At 51.4% G+C, this 10,892-nt stretch overlaps 1 protein-coding gene across 4 annotated transcripts in view; it reads right to left on the bottom strand.

The window, feature by feature from the left end:
• Positions 1 to 10,052, bottom strand: part of tnc (tenectin) — a 130,418-nt gene extending 120,366 nt beyond the window's left edge. For all 4 annotated transcript variants that reach the window (XM_089574275.1, XM_089574273.1, XM_089574274.1 and 1 more), the window contains exon 1: positions 9,530 to 10,052. The gene's annotated coding sequence lies outside the window, so the exon portion shown is untranslated. The remainder of the gene's footprint in view (positions 1 to 9,529) is intronic.
• Positions 10,053 to 10,892: the final 840 nt, after the last annotated feature.

Raw genomic sequence — 10,892 nt, forward strand, 5'->3', positions numbered from 1 at the left:
ATAAGCATATAGGGGCATACAGGAGTAGGCTTTAACTGCATGCAGCCATTCGTCTGCTCGTTTGTTTCTTTTATACGAAAGCTCTACAAACCGAAGCGGCGATTGCTGCAGCATGTATTCATGCAGTATATGACCCAATGCAATAGCTCACAGCGCGCATATCAGCCCACAACCCCTATCGAACACCGGCAGAAAGTCACGGAAGCCGTGTCCGCTATTCGACTCGCGTTTCCGGTTCAGTTTTTGACAGATTCTTTTCGTGCGACTGGTTTGATCTAGTTTGAGGGCACAAAGCAGAGGAGGAAGGAGGACTAAAATTTAAAAAAAAAACCGTCACACATAATGGTTCACGCACGCAACTACTGCGTACAAATGTCGAGCAATACCGTAACAGGCACCGACGACCGCGTCGTCGACAACGTGTGAGAAACCAACCGGGCTCAAGTCGGGACACGAACGTATTGACCTTCATTGAGGAGCCCCGCGCCAACCGCACTGGTAGGTCGGTGTAATGACCTACGTACATCTCACGCCTGTGCATATATCGACGGGAACCGCCTTTTGTGAACGAGTTCGCGGAACTGCAGCCGCTGCGACAGGAAAGGCGGGCTGGCGGCTGTTTTCAGCCCAACAGATCGTGGCAGCAGCCAAAGGTAAAGAGACGGAGTGAAGACCCAGCCCTCCTCATTCAGCTCTTGTGTCCATACACACACACGTACACGAACGCACGCACAGAGCTGGGAGTGTATTGCCCTATACCGGGCCACTTCAGGTGGCAACACTGTACGTACTCCGCGAACAGGTTTGGAGCTGGACGGCTTCCGGCGAGCCGCTCGTGGGTGCAAATACACGGTCCGGGAGTCGATCGCAGAGGAAAGGTGAGAGGGAAAAGAAGATAAAGACAGCTATAGGCACTGAGAGAAAGAACAGCTCAGAGGAGAGGGCGACGGGCGGAACAAAGAGCCGAAAAAGAACCCGGTCTGCCCCAGAGGTGTCGGCGCAACGCTCAAGACTTTCCATCGCCATCCGCCGGTTCAGCAACGACGGCGGCAGAGGGGCTTGGGCGATGGAGAGTCGAAGGGAAGAGGAGAGAGGCGGCGTGCTGAGATGCCACCGAGGCGCTAGAAACCGCTACGAAACGGCACCTCTTGGTCGACGTGGGCACGGTCGGGGGGGAGAAGCCGCGGAGGGCCACCCTTCTTGTTATCTTCTTGCGTCTGCAGCAACCTGGCGGGGCATCAGAGGCGCGAGGCTCGGCTCGTTTATCGAATACCCGCGTGACGACGACGCGCGAGAGTCTGGAAGCCGAGATGGACCCGCTACGAGCAGGAAAGATCAAAGTAATAGGGGACCAGAGAAAGAACTAAAGAAGGAAAGCTTTTTTCGCCTCCCGAGACGTAGGAGAGAGAGACAAAGAGGAGAGGTGAAGGGGGAGAGAAAGAAGAAGAGAAAGAAGAGAAGAGCTGCGCTCTAACGAACAGGCTGAACCGCGGAACCAGCAGAAGTAGCAGCAGCAGCAGCGAGCGGGACGACGAAGACGACGACGAGTGGGAATTCAGCATTCCGGCGCAGCGGCGGCGGGCTCGCGTTAATCCAGGCGAAGGACCCAGCGCCCCTTCCCTTCCTCTCTTCCTCCCTCTTTCCACTCGGCCCGTTCGGCGGCGTGCCGCCGTGAGTCGCCGACGGCGCCACCGACGATTCGGCAGGAACTCAGACGGGAATCTGAGCGAATCCATTCGTCACACAAGCCGGCAGAGCCGCACAGCTGGGCTTACTACAGGAGGGGAAAAAAATGTCTGCAGCAGTCGAAGAAGCCAGCCGCTCGCTCGCTGTTGCATCTCTACGTAGCGATAGGACGACCTTTGACGGGGCTGGGGGTGTCCGCTTGTTCGCACAGCTACCACGAGCACAACTTCTTGCACTACCTCCGCGCCGCCGGTGGTTGCGCGTACAGTGCCTGACTCCTGGCCGCTGCCAGTCTCTCCGACGGAGGTACTGAATTAACGGTCAGCGTTGTCTCGTAGTATGGACAAGCCCACGCGCTGGGCGCCGTGTTTATTATGTGAGTGTATGGAACGTATATGGCTTCCCGCACACATAGCGCGTGTATACATCGGCTGCGGCCTACGGACTGCTTGCTGCGACGTCTTCTTAAGACACGCGCTCGCGTCTGGACGTGACGTAATATGGCCGCGGCGTGAGTCATCCGTCGTGTGCGCGCGCTTTCGAACTGCCGACGTCGGAGGTGGAATAAGAAGCTGGGGGACCCCCGGACGCTTTGCTCAGCGTTGAGTTTCTGGGACGTGAACGGGTTAATGGAAAACGGGTTCATTGCTTAGGGTTGTCGTCGGTGGGGTAGAGGTCTTATTAAGTCTTGAGATGTCCTCTTGAGTTGGCATTAAAGGCTAGGGCAAGAGGAAAGCAGAAATGAAGGAAAAACGAAGCGACTTTATACGGACATGAGCTAACCGGCGCTCTTACGATATAATGAATGCGGATGCCGGCGACCGCAGTATCGTGATGTAAAAGTCATTGGTACGCAAGACTTCGATTTTGGAGGGTCATCAGAAAGTAGTGCGAAGCAATCCGCCTTTATTAAAAGACTTTTAAAGACTTTGGAAGACAGCCGCCATGCCAGTTATGCTTCTCTTATTGTGGTATACTAATGTTGCCAGAGAGGTGTGAATCGCAATTATTAATTTTTTTTTTTTCTGAGGGTCTAGTCTTCAAGGCCGCAGTGCTCTGCGTGTCAAAACCTGGCTTCATTAGTCCCAGTTGGTTTTCCCAGTTGACATTTTTGTCATGCCCACGCAGAAGCATGACGAATATGAAAGGGATACCTAATTAATACAATTCAACTATCCCTAGTCTGATATAAGTCATTTTTTGTTTGATTAATTTTCCTCTGGGGAAGTTAGTGCTGTTATGCTCTTTCCAGTCCAATGAAAAAGCTATAAGCCAATTGTGTTACAAAATTAGAATTAATTACGTGCTCCCTTTTATATAGCTTTTACCTGTACATGTTCCGACACACTCACATTGTCTTCGCTTGACTGATGTCTTTCTTTGATCAAGTGGCTTGCATCGTTCAGATTTCTTACACAATAGGGCTGCCACAAATGACAAAAATCAAAGCAGTTGAATCTCCCCCAATTGCTGAGAAAGTGGAACCATTTATTAGAGTAACAAAAACAAGCCTATACCATTTTCTCAAAGTGGATTAACGCGTGATGAGGCTCCCTGAAATTCAAACGCATCACCACCACCGTATTTTCTCGCCTCTGGCCCTGGTTCAGCCTAATACTTCAATCTAAATTGACTCTCGTTATAACGAAGTTGGAGGAGCCCGGCGATCGCTTCGTTATAGCCGTAACTTCGTTATTGCCCGTTTTGACCGAGCTTTCAAGGGGAATCGTCATTTCTTCGTTATATCAAATATTTCGTTATAAACCGTTTCGTTATAAGGAAGGTTCGAAAGTAATGTCATTTGCAAACATCTTGGACGATGACCTCGGTAGCCGGCGGCCAGACAGACGCTATTAATCTGCTTCACGGTTTATTGAGTGCGCGTGCTTCAATGGGTGCACCTGCCATGATATCTCTCTATCGCTAGCTTCGCGTAAGCATGCCTCCCGCACTAATCGCACAGGATGGCGGGCGCCGGCGCCAATTTAAAGATACGAACAACTTTGTGTCTTCTCTTATCTGCCGCTCCTCGCTACTCTCTGACGAACAAAGGCACACCTATTGGACAAACTTCTCCAGTGCTGGCCTGCAGGTTACTCGACCAGCGTTCGGCACACAAGGGCACGCATCGGTAATCCCCGTGGCTCCGATAGTATAGCGCCCATCGCGCCGCGAGTTCAAGCGCAGCGTTGCGTGTCGGTAGGACGTACAATCAGAAACAGAAGAGTAATCCTCAGGGACCAAAAATAAACAGGCAAATACGAACGACCAAAAGAATCTAAGCGCGCGAAAGACCACCGCCGCAAATGGAGACGTTGCTGCGCTGGAGGCGTCTCGCATTGTGCAATCGCGCTATCTCTCCCAGTTCACCGGGTTGCCGCAAAAAGCAAGGGATCTCCCCCGTATAGGGCAAAGTATAATGCCGAGTTATGCGGCGTCTGGGCTCCTGCTGTTCTTGCTCGTGGTTGTTTGTTTTTGTTTTCTTTTTTTCCTTTGCGTACACACGCAACTGTGGTGTGCGAGCATTCCTTCTGCTTTGCTTAGTGACTCGGTTGAATACTTGCAAGGATCAAGGAGGCTTTTTCTTTTCTTTTTTTTTGCCGGGCACCGGGCTAATCACGAGAGAAGGGGAGGGGTTCCGACTGACTGCACGGTGTTCTGAGGCCGTTCTCGCTTCGCGGCGCGAGGGCCTGGTTCTCGCGCACGTACAAAGGAAGCGGCTTGTGTGGTACAGAGCTCCCGCGATGGCTTGCTCGCTCCGTGACACAATAACCGGAAGGTCCTCACCAAAGGCGCGTAGGGGAGGCATTGCGTAACCGTAACCATACTCAGCTCCGTGTTTGTAGGGGTTAGTTTTGCTGCTGAAGCCACGGTTATTGAGCATCGGCATTGCCCAGTGTCGGTTCTGACGAATCCCGCTGCATTCAGGAAACGCGGTCTGTAAGGTTAAGAAAAAACTGCATAGTGCTCCATTTCCAGCCTTATTACAAAGGCGCAATGAAAAATGTAGCTCTTTTTTCTCATCATGGCAGCAAGTACACCTCCTGAAAGCCAATGAGCTGTGGTTGTGGCATCGAGGTACGACTAATTATTGTTACGGAAGCGTAAGCAAGATGTTGTTCGCTCTTGTGACGACACTAACCTATTTTGCGTAACGTGCAGGAGTTGTTTGAATTTAGTTTTGTGGTAGACGACGGTGCTGATCAAGTTTGCATGTTTCTAGCTTCTTTACGTTCTTCCGTATTCTTGCAAATTTGACAAGTTGGCTACAACCGCTACTACCACGACATGAAAACACAATGAGCTGCAACTTCGGAGACCTAAGCGTCTCTCAAGTTAGCGTCAAAGAAATGCGCTGCAAGCGTTTTGTGTGTACTCCTTTATTTATGCTCACAGAACATGCACGTCATTTGCGATTGAGAGTGAACAACAAAAAACTCGAATAAAGACACCGCCTGCCCCTAGTGCACATTCAAGGTCAAGTTTGTAAAAGCTCATTCACCTCAGTAATACTGACACTAATGAATAATCGCCGCGCGCCCTTCGTTAAGAACCTGGGGAAAATAAACTTGAAAGGGGTGCTCGGCGCCCATATTCTTGAACCTCTATTACAATGGAATTCGCTCCAGGAAGGCGAATTTTCTACCTTTGTTTCGTTACTCCCCTCCAAAATTCCCAGAAACGAGCGTCAAACTAGACGAGGGCAGGCGTTATAGCTCCTCCATTGGGTGCTGCCGTGTATACCATTTGTCAAGGAGCTAGGCGGCAACACGCTGCATACATGTTCGCACGCCGGCAGCTCAGCACGCATCGTCCTAACCTGTCAATTACCAACTCGTCGTCCCGTAATTAGTAAATTGCTGTTCGCACCGTGTCGTCACAGAGAGGAGCCCCGGAGCAAATTATTCGCGCTTAATTTTTCTTTTTTAACTCCCGGCTAATTTCTCTCTTCTTTATAGTCGCTTTACACACGCGCTCCGTTCTGGCTGCTGCAGTTACAGAAGTCGATCGTATCGCGTTACCCACCTGCTTCCGAGCAATCTCTCGCACCCATCGGCAGTCGCGTCCAAGAAACATGCAATTCATTAGAGGGTCACGCTGCTTTACGCTGGCATCGTCCCAAACGAGCCTCTGTGTAAGCTCGCCGCCGCCCCGTAAGATAGAAAGTCGCCGGGTCCTCCGCCCTTTTTGACGCTCTCGTATAAAAAGGCCTCTGCGCGCGCATACTGCTACGCCTCAAAGAAAGCCGGTCTTCGCCCTTCGGTTTCACCTGCAGCACGCGCCCACAACGTGAGGGATGCGCCGGCCAAGTTTCTTGCCGTTTTTGTTTTGTTTTCTTCGCGTGTCCTCCTATCGTGTTCGCTCGCAATATCGCTGCACACAACCAAGACGTAACTCTAGACTAGTCAATGTGCATTCGCTGCTAAGGCTCGAAAATCACGCGTTACGAACGGTGGAAAGTCACGAGGGGGAATAATTGAAGGGTTTGCCTCTGCGTGAGGAAGCTCATCCTGTATGCGTCTCTTGGACTTGCGTAATTTTGCTCTCCGCTAGATTCCGACGTGTTTAACATTCTTTTTGTTGCAGGCATCTACGCTCAGGCAGTGAAATGTTGGGTATATATAGTCACGCTCGAGTCGTGAGACTCATTCTCAAACTTAGATTCTAGAAAACAAGCAATGTATTGCGTGGCCGGAGCCTGGTAGACAAAAAATCTGAGATGCACAGAGAAAAGGCTGAAAGAATAAATCTTGATCAACGCTGTAGGACGCCTGAGGTTATAACTTCGGACCTATGGCAACGTAGGACGCGTTCAATAAAAATATACAGCGAAAACATTTCTTTATTCAAATAAACGCGCAAACAACCAGCCAAAAATTCTTCCGATCAGGACCTGACACCAAACCATTCCTATCTGATCACACCGCTTACTCGCATCCTCCCTACGTCAGTGCTGCAGTAACAATCCTTTCCCACCGTAGTTAATTGCCTGCTTCTCAGTAATTCTTCTGTCTCAACACCCGTCAGCCAAGACCCTTTTTTTCCCAAATGATTTTCATCGAAACATGACGAACGCGACCGGAGTACATCGCACCTCCTTCGGGCCTGTCGGCTTCACTGCAAGGCTACGTGGACGACACCGCTGCCGGAGGGAGCTTCGCCGGTGGTTTGCAGTGTCACTGACTCCGGCACTGCAGCTCCGTTTTGTTTCTGCGTTACCACTGCTTGCTTTCTTTTTCGTTCACTCACACACATACTCGTAAGGGTGCCGCACCTTCGAGAGAGGCGTTCCTCTTCTTCTCCTTCGCTGCAGGACGTGTTTTACGAGGCAGGCCCCCTTTATTTGCCTTACTAGGCGCGCGCGGTTTCCTCTCCCGACTAGTCAGTCCTGTGCTTTCTTTCTGTCCGCCGGCGCGCGCTCCCCCTTCGGTGCGGGCAGACAGAAACAACGGCTCCGAACCTTGGCTGTGTGTGCGTACTCTGGTCGATTCTGGCCGAGTGGCGATGAAATACGGTGCAGGAAGTTCGCATGAGAAGGAGTTTCGAGAGAGAGAGAGAGAGAGAAGAAGCGAAAGAACAGACGGCTTGGTGGGATAGAAGAATCGGCGGCAGTAGAAGAGCAGTCACTTTTCCTGTGCTGTGTAGTACGTATTATGCCCCCCCGGATCACAACCGCCCCCTCCCTCATCCCACCTCCTCGCCTCGCCGTTCAGGCGTGCCTTAATGCGTCTGGCTTCGCACGTGGCTTCAGAGGAGTTGAGTCGAGAGTAGGCGCGCATGTGTACGTTGGTGGTTCGCTCGGAATTCGAGATGTAGTGTGAACGTTCGGAGTGTGATGTGGGCGTTCGTTATCGCCGGGGTTCGAATTAACGAGATTGCACTTATTATCTCTTTTGTGCGCGAAGATATCAGTCCCTTCACCAACTTATTCCTTTGTTTCAAGGTTACTGCCTGATCGATGTGAAGCTAATTTCGGCGTTAGGCCCCTCATTCAGTGAATAACCCACGCAAAATGAAGGGCAGGGTATTTTTTACAGTAGAAAAACTCCTCATAGAAATGAGTCACAGTAATCGCCGCAAGCTCGGGAGAGGGCTATGCGACGATAACAATTGAGGCGTTTCGCTTACCGTGCACTACACATGCATTTGGCTCAGCGTGGCTATGTTGCCATTCTGGCTAAGCCATGCTACATGTGTTAATATTGATTTTCGCTATATATTCATCTAAACAGAGTGACGTGTTTATTCGTTTGTTGCCTGTTTCTCTATTTATTACCTACTCCCCGCCACACACGCACATACTCTAATGTCATTTTATGGTTCAGTGAGTATTTAAAAAAATAAATCAATTAATGGTTAAGACGCATTTGTTTGGCACCCACAGAAACAGACAATATTTTTATGACTATTAACCATGTTCAATGTACGTATCCTTTTCCGGAGCAGGTATACGGCATCACAAGAAGCACGTCCAACCGATTCCTCGCTACCGCCGTTAAAATGCGGCTACAAGCGTAGCGCCCCAGGCGATGGCTTAGTCGCGCATCAAAGCGTGTAAAGCTCGGTGTAATAAATTTCCCATGCCCGGCTTCCTCGAGCGGCTTTCCCGATTGCTTAACACGACCGGAGCGACCTTAAGCAAACCGCTATACTTCGTGGAAATATCGACTCACGGGCGACCTTGATTAAATAGGTCCTGCTACGTATAGCGTCGAGTCAGTGTACTTCGAGAAAGAGGTGACGGACCGACCTTCAGATGTGGGCTGCATTGTCATTCCGGAGAAGCTCGTATTGCGCGGACAGACGTGTTTCGCTTCGAGAGATTCTCTCCTTTTTTTTTCTACGTTCGCCTTTTCCTCGAAAGTGGTCGTTCCACGATTTGGCGTCACGATACGTTCTGTAAACCATAACGGTGCCAAGGTTTCCTGGAGGGCAAGTTACTTGGCGGCTTAGGGATTTCATCATCGGTTGATACACTTTTTATGCGCAAAAGTTCTTGTATGGAAAAATAGGAAGGCATGGGAGAGATTATTGCTCTCTTTTGCAAAACGCAACAATACTGAGACGAATAAAACGCACCGTAAAGAACAGAAAAGGATCCTGAACTAAGTAAAAAAAATCCTCTTCATCGCGCCTTTCAATGCTGCAATAATTTTTTTCATCTGCCACAAGGGATCAGTCGCATGTTCAGGCAAAGAAGGTGTTATAAGAACTGATCCTTATTAAAATAAAGAATTCTCCTCAGCGTGTTCGCAACCCTTCACCTACAGAAACCGCAAAGTGAATGACAAAGGACTGTTCTGCCATATCCTGAAGGCTAGACGTGACATAATTGCGTAGAAAATTTATACAATCGATAACTAGCAAAGATTATGCGAGAAAATTATTCTGCCAATTTTCTTTTCTTAATGGAAGCAATTCTTGTCTCAATGCTGGACCCGTGGGCATCTGCGTTTTTGTCCGAACCATTTTAAATGGCCTTGCCCTGCTCCTGTCAACGTTCTTGCTCTACAGAAACAGAACGGAGAAACTGTGGTTCTTGGGGTGTCAGCTGGGTACTCGGACGCACAGAGAGCATACAGCTGATATCTCCGAGAGGAAAACGATCTGTCGGTACATTCTTCCGCGCTCTAGTCCCAGCCAAAATTGCTTTAACGAGGGAACGCGCTGAAACACTTTCTGAGAAAAATAACGTTGCGCGTGGGCATCGCGCCCTTGTATTGAGAGGAGGCGTGCAGCTCAGGGTAGCCGAGAAGCGGCAGCGCTAGTTAATAAAAGTACACGCCGAACACGCAAGGTAAAAAAATTCAAGGGCCTCAGCGCTCAGGCCTGGCCTGCCTACCTCGTCAACTCCACGTCCGTTGCAGTGACGTTTCTGTCTTCAGCTCGAAGGGTGAGGAAATTGTCCCGGGGTGGTGGGGTGACAGCGCGACGCGACGGTGTTGCGGGGAAGCACACCTTCTCCCGCGACTGGTGGTGAAGTCACAAGATGCTCTCTCTTTCACCAAGTCACTCCACGAGTCCGCTGGCTACGACGACGACGACTACTGCAAGTGGGTCTTAACACTGGGGCACAAACACTCGCTGGCCGTTCCACCTTCCTGCTCGGGCTGCGGGTTGTGCGGGTGTGTGGGGCCAATGCTGAGAGATGCTGTCGGGCTGACCGCTGGGCTGCGACTGACCGCTAACTCGGGAGCGGCGGCCCAAGTGTCACATCCGTGAGGAACGTCCTTCGCGCGTCGGGGAGGAGAGATGCGGCTGAGAGAAGGGGGGGTTGTTGAGGTGGGGGTCCGGCCGGACGGATGGACGGGACCGGGCACGGGGTTCGTGGTGGACGACTGGCCGGGTCCGTGCGGAAGGCCAGTGCTGAGGATGTTTTGGGATCCGTCCGGGGGAGACTGCACGTTTAAATACCGCGGATTCCGCCAGGGGGCAATTAGGGGGGCTCCCGGCGCGCTTCCCATTGGACGCGCCGGAAGAGAACGAGAGAGGGAGAGCCGGTCGAGAGCGAGGGCGCGCGACGTAAGGTGGTGGGGGAGAGTAGTAGTAGCGCAGGTAGTACCCCGGCAGAGGTGGCGGGGAACGACGGAGCGCTCGATAGATGGCGCTCGCCGAACGCTGGCGAGCCCGAAATAGCACGCGCCCGGTCTCGGCGCTTACTTTGGCCGACGGGGATCGGAGGAGGGAGGATGGTGATGCGATCGGCGGCTGCCGGGGCGGGTTGTGTGAACGTCCGCGCCGAAGACCGGCCGCTCTGCGACGCGGGATGCTGGACGCGCGGGCTGGGCTTCGCGCCCATGATCGCGTTCCGATCGAGGTGGCGAGACCGTGAGCGGAAGGCCGAGGGTTTGTCCGTTTGCATGAACTCCGCGTCACACCGAAAGCGCAGCATCAAATCATACCTTGATGACGCTTTTCATGTAAGCTTCATGTCTGAAAAAGTACCATGCGAGCGTTAGAAACATTACTCGATTGCTACAGAGAGTAGCAATGGGACATGAACAAGATATATCGACTCGTAGAATAGTGATTCGAAAAAGCACTGAACTTTGCCCAGCCCTGTTTCCGGCGTGTAGTAATCCACCTGACTCACTTCGGACAATGGTGTCGTGGGTCGTGGAACGTATGCACACATGAAGAACAGAAAGAGAACGAGCTACGCAAGCCTGCAACATCGTCACGAATCGTCGTTTCGCTTCAGGTCA

Source organism: Amblyomma mixtum, chromosome 2 (genome assembly GCF_055824585.1).
Source record: "Amblyomma mixtum isolate Tamu chromosome 2, ASM5582458v1, whole genome shotgun sequence".
Taxonomy (NCBI): Eukaryota; Metazoa; Arthropoda; class Arachnida; order Ixodida; family Ixodidae; genus Amblyomma; species Amblyomma mixtum.